We start from the raw sequence: 15,064 nt of genomic DNA on the forward strand, positions 1-15,064 counted from the left end.
AGATCTCTCAATATGAATAATCACAAAGGAATGGGATCTATCAAGCCACCAGTCTTCAACGGAAATAACTTAGCATATTGGAAGACAAGAACCAGAGCCTATCTTCAGTCACTTGGAGTCGATGTTTGGGAAATTGTGGAAGGATGATACCAATATCCAGCAGCAGTCCCCATAGATCCAGTAGAAAATAAATCATATGAAAACAATGCCAAAGCTGTCAATGCATTATTGGGAAGTCTATCAGAATCAGAATTCGTCAAAGTCATGCAGCTCAACACAACCAAAGAAATATGGGACAAAATCATTTAGAGCTATGAAGGATACTCCCAGGTAAAACATGCTAAGCTCCAAACTCTCAGAATTTAATATGAAACTCTCAAGATGTGTAGTGATGAAAGTATTGCTAGTTACTTTTTACGAGTAGATGAGATTGTAAATTGTATGAAGAATCTGGGTGAAGAAATAAAGGAGGCTACTTTAGTAGAGAAAATTTTGAGATCTCTATCTTCTAAATTTGAGTCAAAAGTATCTGCCATTGAAGAGAAGCAGGATCTCCAATCTATTACTGTTGTTCAACTTCATGGAATTTTAACTTCCTTTGAAATGAGAAAAGGAGGTCCATCAGATATCAAAGAAGCCTCTTTCAAAGCCTTGACAAAGGGAAAAGAAAAGGAATATCTCAAGGAATCAGGATATATATCAGAAGAAGATGAGGTAAAATTTGTGAAGAAATTTCAACGGGGTTCCGAAAGATCCAGAGGTAAGCTTCCCTTCAAATGTTTTGCTTGTGGTAGAGTTGGTCATTATGCTGCTAAATGTCCTCATAAAGATAATCATGGCAAAGGAAAGGAGTCTGCAAAAGGTAATATAATTTATTTTTAATAGAAGAAGTTATTATACTCATGAAGATAGTGATGGATTGTCTAATAGTGATGAAGATGAATCTGAACAAGATATTAAACTACTCATGTCTTATGACAATGATGATTTTATGGATTCCTTAGGAGAGAAAGTTTTTCTTGAAGAAATCACCCAACTTAAAATCTATTTGGAAGAAAAGAATATGGTCATAGACACTTTGACACATAACCTCATTGAAAGAGAAAAGCACAATGGAAAATTAGAATGTGAAGTAGTGGGTCTAAGAAAATAACTTAAGAAGACAAAATATCTGAATTTTAAATTTGCTAAAGGATCAAAAACCTTAGATGAAATCATCAAGGTTCAGTTTTCTCCTCTTATAAAGTCTAGTCTTGGATACACTGGAGAAACATCCCAACCAAAAAATCCTTCAGCCATCACCAGAAGCTATCTTGATGCAACAAAAACTAGTGAACAATGTGTCGATCCTCAACAAAATCCTAAAGGTAATCCCCAGGTAAATCATGCTCATTTTACTCCAAGGGTGAACATCAATAGAAGCACCAACCAAAAGGTGAACAATACCAAAATATTTTATGATCACATAAACTTCTTCTTTAATGGACAATGTTTTTCATGCCATAACTTTTGTCATAAGGCTGCTCAATGTGTTGCTTACAAAACTATCATGACTAGAGAAGCAAGAAAACAAAGGAGCATGATAGGAATCAAGAAAAGCTCTTATAATAACTTTTCTTCTCTTGAAGATGAAATTAATGTTCATTTTCCAATAACATTGGTCATGAAGAATCTGAATGCAGGAGAAAATTTTGGCCAACAATTCAAAAGGAACAAACATCATCAAATTCCAAGGTATGGAAAAGGATGGAATTTCAGTCAGAAAGATGTGGCATAGTTCTATTCACAGAATGACAAGAAAATCAGTGTTACATTGATAACAGATTCTCTAAACACATGACAGGTGATAAAGATAAACTCCTTTCATACAAAGCTTTAGAAAAGGAAAAGAATGTCTCTTTTGGAAATGACACACCAGTTGTCATTAAGGGTAAATGTTATGTTTATTTAAAACGAAAGGTTAAAGATGGAAATGTTATGTATGTTGATGGTTTAAAGCATAACTTGTTGAGTGTTATTCAAATGTGTGATTAATGAAATGAAGTTGTGTTTCTATCAAAAGAATGTATGGTTTGTAAGCTTGACACATGAAAAACCATAACCAAAGGTACAAGAACTCCAAGAAATCTATATATACTAAAAGGAGGTCAAGAACAGTGTTATCTAAGAAAAACAGAAGAGATCTGGTTATGGCACAAAAGATTGAGGCATCTAAGCTTTTCTCAAATAGGAAAAGCATGCAGGCTCAAGGCAGTTCATGATCCTCCAGATATCATCATTCCAGAAAATACCATCTGCAAACCATGTCAATTCGGTAAGCAAACTAGAGTTCAATTCAATGCCAAAGAAGGATCAGCAAGTAAGCCTCTTGAACTCATTCATACTGATTTGTGTGGGCCAACAAGGAAAAAGTCACCTCATGGAGAAGAATACTACATTTTATTCATTGATGATTTTTCTAGAATGTGCTGGATTGGTTTACTAAAGCATAAAGATGAAGAATTTGAAAAGTTTAAAGTCTTCAAAGCTTTAGTTGAAAATGATCTAAAAATCAAATGTCTTAGATCTGATCGGGGAGGAGAATTCATATCAGATGAATTTTTTGAATTTTATGAACAACATGGAATAAAGAGATAGTTCTCTGTTGCCATAACTCCTCAAAAAAATGGTGTGGTGGAAAGAATTAATAGAACAGTTCAACAAATGGCTCGAGCTATGCTTGATGAATCTAGAACTCCTAACACCTTCTGGGGTGAAGCTGCACATACTGCAGTAAATATTCTCAACAAAGCTCATGTTCGTGTAAATAGTGATCAAACTCCATATGAAATTTGGTATGGTAAGCCTCCTATTGTAAAACACTTTAGATTTTTTGGAAGAAAATGTTTCATAAAAAATACTAATGAAAAACTTGGTAAGTTTGAACCCAGAGCAGACGAAGAAATAGTTCTTGGTTATTCATCTAGAAGTAAAGGATATAAATGTTATAATAAGAGACTTCGAAAAATTGTTGAATGCATTGATGTTGTAATCGATGAAGCATGCATAAATCTGAAACATGTAACATCAACAAAGGAAGATTATAATGATGAACATGGTGAATGATTTCTGGTATCAGATCAAAATGATATAGAGGAAGAAACCAATGAAGCATTAGAAGAAGATACATTTGACAGGGAAAAGGCTCCATCCAAGTATGTTCGAAAGAATCATCCAGAATCTAAAATTCTAGGAGAAAAAGGGTATGGAGTATAGACAAGAAGAAATCTTGTAGGAACTTCTAGTTATCTAGCATTATTATTCTCCATAGAACCACAAAATGTAAATGAATCTGGTAGAGATGAATGCTGGGTTAATGCCATGGATGAAAAACTTGACAAAATTGAAAAGAATGATACTTGGGAATTAGTTCCTAGACCTCATGATAAAAATGTTATAGGAACAAAATGGATATTCAAGAATAAGTTGAATGAAAATGGAGAGGTTATTAGAAATAAATAAAGGCTTGTTTGTAAAGGGTATGCTCAACAAGATGGTATAGACTTTGAAGAAAATTTTGCACCTGTTGCAATACTTGAAGCCATAATAATGTTTCTTGCTCTTTGAAGTTTTCGAAAATTCAAATTGTATCAAATGGATGTAAAATTTGCATTTCTTAATGGAGATTTAGAAGAAGAAGTATATGTTGAACAAATAGAAGGACTCATTCTAGGAAATGATGCAAAGCTTGTATGCAAACTCAAAAAGGATTTATATGGAATGAAACAAGCTCCAAGGGCATGGTATTATCAGCTTGAAAAATATCTTCAACAACAAGGTTTCACAAAAGGATATACAGACAACAACTTATATACAAAAATTGAAAATGATAAACTGCTAATTGTTGTTGTTTATGTTGAAGATATCATCATTGGAAGTAATGAAGAATCTATGATTCAAAACTTTGCTTCTGTTATGCAGCAAGAATTTGAAATGTCTTTACTTGGAGAGCTAACTTATTTTCTTGGTCTACAAGTACAACAAACAAAAGATGACATCTTTCTTTCACAAACTAAATATCTCAAGTAGATTATGAAGAATTACGGAATGGAAGATTCAAAACCAGTATGTACTCGAATGGTAACAGGATGTAGTCTCAGTTTTAATGATGAATGTCCTACAGTGAATCAATCAACGTACAAATATCTGATTGGAAGTCTACTTTATCTAACAGGTACCAGACCAGATATCATGCATGCATGCAGTAGGAATTGTTGGAAGATTCCAAGCCAATCCAAAGGAATCACATCTTTAGGCTGTAAAAAGAATATTCAAATATCTCCAAGGAACTCAATACTTTGGTCTATGGTATCCTAAAGATACAGATCTCACTCTTCATGCATATATAGATGTGGATTGGGTTGGAAATGTTGATGACTGAAAAAGCAATAGTGGAGGTACATTCTATATGGGATCAAAATTAGTATTTTGGTTTAGCAAGAAACAAAGTTCGATTTCCTTATCTATAGCTGAAGCAGAATATGTGGCTACTGCATCTTGTTGCACACAACTACTCTGGATGATGCAAACATTACAATATATCCAAATCACATGTTCTCCACCCATCTCCATTCTATGTGATAATACAAGTGCTATTAGTATTTCGAAAAATCCAGTCATGCACTCGAAGACCAAGCACATACCCATTAAGTATCACCTTCTACAAGAAAAACTGCTTGAAAAAAGGTTAAGTTGGAGAATGTTCCCTCCAAAGAACAGGTTGCTGATATATTTACCAAACCTCTTCCCAGAGAAACATTTGAATATCTTAGACAAAAGCTGGGAGTTGTTTCTGCCTCATCCTGCTGTTAAACCAGTGTTCAAAGGAATGTTTCCTATACGTGGATTTCATGAAGCAGAGTCACGTATATACGTGAGTTTCTGTGCTTGCAGTAGTGCATATGTTTTTCTAATAGAAAAACAGTGGGTCAGACACAAAATCAGTTTCTGACATGGGTGTTCAGTCTGATATTGATGGTTACAGTTTGCTGATATGCTTTGTTCATTGCTATTTATTTGATTGATGAAGATGCCTTGATGAATGAATTGTTGACAATGCACAGGTAGCACATGTTCAGGGGGAGCATTAGCCTTCAAAAACTTAAATAAAAATAAAAATAAAAATAATGTATTGTTGGCATCATGGTTGCTGCATTCAGCTGTGGTCTCAGATATTAATATCATTTGTTGTAAAGGTCATGTAATGACCTATGGTGTAATAATATGTCTCTTTCTATCATAATCTATTATGAATGAGTCCTTTTGGACATATGTTGTAATTTGTACCCCAACCATGTATGGGAAGGATGATGTAATATTGCAATTTTTCAAGTCATGTATGAACATTTGGTATATCCCCACTTGGTTGGGTGATTAATTTATGTCTGAGTCATTGGTGATAGGAAGGTCATACTCGCATAGTTGAGTTATAGAGTCATGTTATTCTTTTGAAAAATATTTTTGCAGACTCTACATGTGCTCAGGGGGAGCATGGACAATATTGTGCATCTCAGCATGTACTAAGGAGAATATCTTGGTCCGCCCTTTGCCCTTGATGTCAAAGGGGGAGAGTATCTTGGTGTTTCTTGATATATCTAACAGGTTCTACAGCTTGAAGTAATCAACACAAATATGGTTGCCATCAAGTCCAAAGGGGGATATTGTTGGCATTCTAGTACAAGTGTTGTCCTTGATGGCAACCTACTCACAGGTCAGTTCAGATTTGATAAAGGGAAACTCACATTGTAACAAGTCAATTCAAAGGTAAGAGGGTAATGGTATAGAAGAACATGATAATGGGACAAAGGACTACAAATAAGAATCAAGCAATTGAAGAAAAATAATGTTTTAAGTCGTATACAATGGTTCACCAAGTCCAAATAGCGTATACAAGCGGGTTCATAGAACAAAAGGCGCGTATACGTATGAATGCACTTTCTTAGAAGAAAAAGTGCGTATGGGATGGAAAATTAAGATTAATGAATACCAAGGGTCCATACCATGGTATTAGCCCACAATATTGAGCAGAATAACAATTACTTGATCCCGTCCAAGAATACCACAGGTTCTAAGTGTTGTTTTGGTCCGAGGTGTTGAGAAGGCTAAAACTATATAAGGAGGAGAAGATCAAAGGGCTAAAGGTGCAAGTGAAAGGGTTTTTCATGAATAAATCTATCTGAAGTATATTTATGTTGTAAAGGCTATGGTTATGATATGATCTGAAATATCTTGTGCACCATTGGATATAATGTTGGATCAGGATCATGAGACCTGAAATGACTTATCATTGTATGATTTGATAATGGATGGGCTAGATCTGGATGCTAACGCATGTTTAATCCTTTAAATGTTATGATCTGGGTATGTCTACGTTAGAAAATTAATATTACAGAGCAATGGAACACATAAAATATTGTAGAAATATAAACACGGAAAACACATAAAACAAGAGAGACATAGATATACGTGGTTCGCCCAGTTTGGGCTACATCCATGAAGAAACAACCAATCCTTCCTTTTATATTATCCAACAAACTAAGGAGATAAAACTTATAGTATATCCATTGTAATTCCCTCTTCCATCTCAATCTCCTCTCTCTTCCTCACTCAGAATATAGATATACATAGATGCAATACAATTCTCTCATATATAGCAAGGGGTTGCCTTCTAGGGCAAAAAACCCTAAATTAAACATAACTTCTACCGTCAGATCTCCACCTAATGAACGACCCATATTGACTACGAAATTACAACATTTTACAAGGAAATTTTACATCTATTTTTAGCTTTGGGGGCGCTGCCCACGATCCCTGCGGGGGGGGGGGGCTCCCAAAGGTCGCAGCCCTCCTCCCTCTTGATCCCCCCTGCAACATATATTTTACAGGTAGCTTTGCCACCCCATTACGAACTGGGGTCCAATGTAATGATACCTTTGAATACAGAAGATAATCAGGCTCCACACCCAACAATCTATAGTCTGGAATAACTGTGAAGTTATAAGTTAGTATTTGCAGATCTATATGCTGGTTCGCCTTGGTGAAGGCACGTATACACACTGGTTCGGCACTTCCAAGTTGCGTATGTAGAAGAAAAGATTCTTTTTCAGAGATGACTGATCTATCTAATCAGTGCTGTTGTTTTATTGTTGTTTGTCAATGATGTATTCATAAGATCTAAAAGTAAATTTGATTGTATAAGGAGATTGATTCTAGTTGATTGATTGATTGAGTGAGAAGGGTGATCTTTGCTGCTATCTATTTAGAACTTTGTAATTTGACAGTAGATCTTCATAATGTCACTGGTTGATACAATTTTTGGTTCAAAGGTTTTATGAGTCAGTATCTTTAGAGGTATACGCAGGTTGGGTTAAAGGAAGTAGCGTATACATGCAGATTGGCTTCACTGAAGTAGTGTGTACATTTTGACATATGATTCTTGAGGTTGTAGTTGGTTTTGGTTGTTGATGTAGTGTTCTGGGTTCAACTCTGTGTTTTGGTGAGAATGATCTGATTGTTCAGATTGAATAATTGTTGATAAATGTAGTCGTATTTAATGATTGTATTGCAGTGGTGATTGATGTTATTGACAGGTCAAGTATGAAAATTTGATGAAACGTGGCCTTCATATTGTATTTTTGTGTACCAGGAGTATCCAGCCTGAAAATTTATGAAACGTGGTCCCTGGAGGAAGAGTGAAGGTAGTAGCCTTCTGTAGGCCAGTGCCTGCAGACTGGTAAACATATAAGCCAGTACAAGAGCTAGGGGGTTGGAGCTCCCTTTCAGTAGAAGCTAGAAAACGAGTGAAGCTTATAGCCTTCAGCAAGTAGATGCATGCGTACTGGAAAAGTCTGCACCAGTACAAAATTTGTAAACACTTTTTATTATAAGAATATTGAGGACTGAGATGACATCAACGATGTTTTTTTTCCCACATTCGGTTTCCACTTGAAAAATCCTGGTGTTCATGTGTGTTTCTTATGTGTGTTAATTTATTATGTTCTTATTGCATCTATTTACTCCTTAGTAAATACATCACACTTTGATTTAAGACAATGAATTAGCTGTTTATCAAATTTTATTATAGATATGTTGGTTTCATTCTTTATAAGCGCGAACATACACTGGTTGGTTTTAGCAAAATACCGTATGCAATTTGAAAAGGAAAATCATTATTGTGAAATCTAAAATACTGATTCACCCCCCCGCACCCGGCAACATTTTTACCAACATCCCTGGCACTTCTGGATTCATGCAATGGTATGGCGAAGATCTATATCTGGATGGAGAAATCACACCTTTGGGGGAAATTCTCATTTTATTTCCTATGCCTTAATCGTTATAATATTATTATTTAGTGTCTCCAAGACATGATTTATATAATGGTCATCCTCTAAATGCTTCAAAAGATTATATTTCTTGGCTCATATTGAAGGTTGATACAACATTGGTAACCTCAATAGAAAAAATAAAGGCACAGTATTTCATTATTGTTCCAGGGACTGCGCATTTGCGATTATGGAAAGACCCACCTTGCAAGCCAATCGAGGCACTGGTAGGGATCGTGGGACCAATCATCGTGGCCATGGCAGGGGTCGCCACTGAAACCAGAATAACGATCCAACTACCAGTAATAGAGAATCAACATTAAATGCAACATGCCACATGATTGATAGATGGAAACCTCCAGGGAAAATAGTGAGAACCCCCCATCTGATACTGATCTTATCAATGGATTCCAAGATTTAATCCTAGATCTTGGATATACCAGGGGAAGACTTACCCTCTATGTTCAGATCCTAACCTAATACTGGGAAATGAAGACTCTATTAGATAGAGCTATGCAAGGGGGACTGTAAGATGCCACAAATTTTATTGACAACATGATGGGTATCAGAAATGACCAAAATCATTTGAGATACCATATGATCCTCCTAGACAATATGATGGCCATAATTGAGCAACATGTTCCTTGTGTTCTCCCTTCAGCTCCTCCAGGTGCCAACGCAAGAGACCCTGTCATGGTCGATTCATATGATGATTATCTCAACTCTTAATTGATTTCATGCCTCATATTGGAGGTTGTCTAGTGCTATTTCGTTTGATTTTAATGTTCCTTTTTATGTTATTTTGATATTGTTACAAAATTTTAGATTTTGGACTACTTAATCAACAACTAAATGGTCAACAGACATAGTTTCCCATTGGGAAGGTTCAGGTCATTTGGCTTGCTTGGTATGATAATGTAATATCTTTTGGTTAATGGAAGGAAACAACACCAACTTACAGAAAAGAAGAAGAGTAAATCCAGGTTTTAGTTAACTTATCAAATGTGCATAATAAATATGAAATAAGTGCAAAATATGGTATGAAAAGGTGACACGTCTAGTTTTTTAGGCCTAGAATATTCAATTAATATTTCAAATATGTATGTGATATTATTATATGGAAAAATAAGATTTAAAACAAAAATTTCATCTCCTTAAGTATTTTCCAACATTTAGGTTTTTTTTTTGGCTAGAAAGTGGGATGATTTGCGCTTTTACTAGTTAGAATGAGTTAAACATTGTTTTTATAGTTTTTATATATGAAATATATAATTTTTAAATACAAAAATCAATGCCATATTATGATCTTGAAACAAACTACAAAACAGAAGCCTCAACAAGCAATATTTCCTATGGTTTTGGAAGTAATTTTCAATGTTTTGCTTGAGGGCTTGAGAGCCAAGCTTAAGGTGTATTCATTGGATTTTTATGGTTCAAATGAAATATGTTTTATAAGGTAATTCTCTGATGCAAATTTTAGATTGCAAAATAAGACAACAAAAAAATGAAAATAATGATGATTTTTGGATTTTTTGGTTGGTTGAGAAGGGAAGAAGACTAGTGTAGTGCAATATTTTGGACTATGGGTTTAAGATGCACCTTGATGGGGTGATACTTCTAAGGATTTAAAAGGCAAGTAGGGTTTTCAAAAAATCTTACAAGTCTAGGATCTGAAAAGGGTTTTACTATGAGTATTGAAAGTAAGGGGATTTTAAGAATTCTATTACGTCTAAAACTACTAAGGAGTGCTTCTACTTAAAAGGGAATAAGTGTTACTTTTGTTCACAAATAATAATATGGAACATACACAATTCATATACAAGAGATAAATTATGTTTATATTGTAATGATGCCACTCTATAGTGTTTTATGCACCGTGAATTATTTGCCACATTAAGAAAACTTGATAATCCATCGCCACAACCAAGACAATAAATAAATGCAAAAGAGTTTTATTCCAACAACATCCAAAAAACTTACAAATAAGGATGAGGCTTCAATTTATATATGAAGAGCTCAAGAAATTATACAATAAAATAACATCAGATCAACAAATCCTAGACCTATGTTCAAAGACTCATATTCTCTAACAAACCTAAGAGGATTTATTCAACAACAATAGAATATGGTGGATTGACGTCACACATACAATACAAGATGAAATATGCTTTTCCATTTTAGAAATGTGTCATATGTGATCCAATCATCAAGAGAGTGGGATGTCCTGAAATGGGTGGTCAAAAATTTGTTTGGATTTATACTATGACCACATTTTGCAAATCCTAATGTAATTTTGCATCTAATGGCATTGATTTGAGTGAATTTTGGGCATTTTGTCCAAATATAATTGTTCTTGAAATTTGATCACCTTCAAAATTCGTGTCAATATCTTCAAGTGGACATATTCATCGAAAGTGAGATAGACATGGTAAAAATATAATAAAGTCCCTCATCTAGGGAGTCCAACCTCATCCACTAATAAAATAGGAGGGTTGTCCCCTAAAAATACAAGGAATGCTCAATATGTCCACACATGTGGATCCAACTAAATATGAGGGTCATCCACTCAAAATACTCTAAGGAATTTTCAATATGTCCACATGTGTGAGCTAGAATCCTCTTAATGTGGGTCACTTCTCTAAAGCATCCAATTCCTCAAAAGATATAAAATGAGTGGAAAGTAGGCATGTGTGGTTCTCAAATGCAACAACCTTGGTCAAATGGTCAATAAGAGAAAGTTTCGCCCTCAAAATAAGTGATGATGTCGCATATGTGGAATCCAAAGAGCATGCATGGTCCTATTATAATGCTTTAGCTAATCACACATCCCCAGGTAGTCATGGAGCTTGATGCAATACAAATGTCCCAATGTAGGTACACAGATCGCAAGGAAAATGCACAAATCATAACACAACATAAATGATGAGTAATGTTAAAATGCAAGTGCCGTTAGGTGGAGAAACATCAAATATTATCTTTTGATTAAACAATAACTTGGAATTTATACTTTTTCAAGTTTAACCATGGTGCAAACAAACATGAACTCTATTATATGTGATGACTCCTTAGAAAAGTAGTTCATCAGACACTAAGGGGTCTATGATATATTATGGATAATATGACAAAAGGGGGTAACTATATGAGTTGACTTACATAGCCACATAAGTTCTTTTAAGATATTGATCAACATGAGTGCTTTTAAAGTCAAGAAGTGCTTTAGAATTGAGTTAACATTCATCAACATTATTTCTTACTATCTTTTTTATTTCCTTTTTATTAATTTATTTGATCCATTTATTTATATGTGCATTATCAAGCATGGGACTTGGGGCATTGGCCTTATAGCAAGGTGGCATGAATAAATATTTGTTAGTTGTCTTTTTAGTTATAGAGGCATCAAATATGAGCTTATAAATGTTAAGATGAGGCTTTCCTTATTGAACTATTAAATACAAATATTTCCATGACATATGACATGAAAAATTTGAATGGAATTTTGGAATATGTGTATGGAATAATGGGGAATATGAAAAGTGTCAAGTATGATTCGAGTTATTGCTGTGTTATATCTTCCTAGGCCTCTAGTATTACAATTCAAGCCAAGAGTGACAACACTTATCTAAAATACAACTATGACCCACCATGGTAAAACAAGGAAAATATTAACAATTTAGAGTGTTATTTATCAATTATTAGACAAAACCTAATTTGGATTGGATCATTATCTTATTTTTCATCCATACTGATTCTTTTAGCGTGGAAAAGTGGAGGAATCAGTCCATAGGGCCATTTTCTCTCGTGGTCCTAGTTTGGAAAATTTTGGGTAAAAAATTTCAAAATCCATTTTAAGGCCTTAAAAGAACACCTTTTTTTGGACCTGACATTAACTCAAACTTACATTCTATAATCTGCATTCTGATACCTTTCCAACGACGTAAGAATTTCCTCAATCAGAGCTTGTATGAGAAAGTTATGCCTCCCGGAATTTGACCTATCAAAATTGACTACCATAATTCAAGAGGATGCCATGTCAGCCCCCATTATTTAGGTAAAAGAGCTAGCCACATGACCATGATGAAAATACTCTAGAAATTCAATATTGTAGTTATATTAAGTGTTGAAGGAGTCAACCCTGACCACTAGTAGGATGTTGGGTTGTGTTACAATTGGGCCACTAGGAGAAAAAAGGGGTTCTATTCTATTCAAGTGTGTTTTGTTCCATAAATGAGTATAGTAGCCAAGAGTGTATAGGGAGAGAGACAAAATAGAGGTTTTTTGTATTGTGGTAGCCCATGCACCACAAGTCTCACTTATTTGTACTTGGTTCCATTTCCATTCACATAAGATAGTAGGGTAACTTCTCCTTCTAGCTTGGTTTTCTCTCGAAAGGATTTCTTAAGTCATATATTGGTTTTTGTGGTTTGCAGATTATTTTTATATTTGTTTGCTATTTTATACATAATTATAATCTTCACGCATACACAATAAACAATAATTAAAATATATATAAATATAAGGAGAAATAAACTCCAGTAGTGTAGATTTTAGATTTTTAAATATAATTTAGTATATTTGTAGCTATTTTTTAATATCCATGGTAGTTTATGAATAAAATTGGTATCAGAGAAAGTTTCTTTGGGTATATTGTAGGGAGTTGTAGAAATCTAGATCAACCAATCCAAAATTCATAAAATCCCAACCATGGTCGAAGAATCTATTAATAACCCTCAAGATCCCACAAAGGAGAGGCTTGCGCAACTAGAAGCACAAGTCATAGATATAAGTTGCAATGTAAGCCTCCTCATGGAAGCCATAAGCTTAGGATATTTGAATAATATGGAGGCTCTAATGTAGGGGTCATATTGGAGGGGAAATCAATAGAACAGGAAGAACCAGATAGGCAGTCTAAGAAAGAGCCCAAAAAGGATCTTCCTAGTTTGAGTGCTATGAACCATTCATAGTCCTTATTAAAAATGGAAGAAAATGTAAACATCAAGTTGTATCAAGGTGAGATTAATGCTCCGAGGTTAAATCATTGGTTGCAACATTTAGGAGTTTATTTTAGTGTTCATCATATAAGGAAGAAAATAATATTTCATTTGCTCAACTAAAATTAGAGGGCCATTCCCTGACTTGGTGGGAAAACCACATGGAAGATATGAGGTTGGAGGGATATCCTATAGTGACTAAATGGGAGGATTTAAAAAACCTCAAGTCACAATTTTTCCCTATCAAGGATGTGGACGACTAGTAGATATCGTGGCATTACTTTCGATAGAGACAGGGGTAGAGTGTACATGAGTACACCACAATATTTTATAAATATGACCATAATGTTGGGTATCTCCCTAAGGAAGGTAGATGTACTCCTCAATTATTTGGGGGGTATACATAGCCATTTGTAGAAACAAGGGCTATTATTCAAGTCGAGATCCAAGGAAGAGGCTTGTGTACATGCACAATACTAGGATAACATAGGTGAAAAAAAGGGAAATCAAGTGGGTCAAAGTAGAAAGAGCACCAAGAAGATTCCAAGGATGGGAAGGAGAAGTAGAAATGGTGAAAGGAAAAAAATACAACCACAACACACTAATGAAACTATCCCAAAAACCACTGCAACCACTGTAACATTAAAGGTCATACAAAGGAGAAGTGTTGGAAGTTGCATCCAGAGCTCAACTCAAATAAAAAGGAAAGTGTCATATGGAAAGAGTCAATTTTGCGGACAAAACCGACCTCCCTAGAAGCTAAGGCTTTCTAGTGACAAACAAAACAATCAAGCACTATCTTTCCCTAAATATTCATTTAAAATAAAAACAACCAGGTGTTTAAGGCATACATTTAGTCCAACGCTGTTTGTAGCAGCCAAGCCTCTCCGATCCAGATGAGCTCCTTCTCCTTGAAACCTGCGTTCACTAACAAGCAAACGATTACATAGCACCTGAATAACTCATATAATAAAACATATTCATCATAAAGACCAAGGAGTTTATGAAACAAATTATATATAACAACTTGTTGAGAAAAATGCACTTAATTGTATTAATTGGAAACAAAGGAAACCATTACAACCAGTGCCTTGGTGTTGTGCAGGTCCCTCCCAGGGTCCAGCAAGAGTTCTCCTTTACTTTGATCAGCTCACCCACTTCCAAATGAAGCTAAGAAAGGATTGGAATCTCTCCTCTCAAGCTCTATAAGGGAGTCCTAATTTCAGCAGCATCTACCCTTAGGAATGTTCAGCTTTCAACCTCCCCTCCCTCTGGCCCAATGCCTGTATTTATAGTGCTTTGGAGGAAGTTAATCAGGTCCACCATCAATGGGATAAGCCCCTCTTTCAATGGGATAGCTCCCCTCTTGATGGGATAAGTTCCTCTTTCATTGGGATGCATGAACCATCTGGAGGCGCTCAATCCACGTCAAACCATCTTCTAGAATGCTCTAGACTCGACCACAAGTAACTTTTTTGAAGTAAAACTTGCGCCTTTTGACCTTTACAGGAGTACGCACCCACCCCTTCACAGACAGAGCGTACAAGTACGCGGGTATTATGAACTTGAGGTGCGTACACGCAGGCAAGGGTAAGAGAAACTGCGTAACCATAGTTATATTGACTTTTTAAAGACTTTCTCTCTTTCTTGGAGTTTGACATGAGGAGCAGAGGTATAAGACTTGCCAAGGAGGACAGTATGACAATTGATGGA

This window comes from Pinus tabuliformis, chromosome 9 (assembly GCF_031772625.1).
Source record: "Pinus tabuliformis cultivar Carrire ecotype Pingquan chromosome 9, CPIR1, whole genome shotgun sequence".
In the NCBI taxonomy this organism is placed as follows: Eukaryota; Viridiplantae; Streptophyta; class Pinopsida; order Pinales; family Pinaceae; genus Pinus; species Pinus tabuliformis.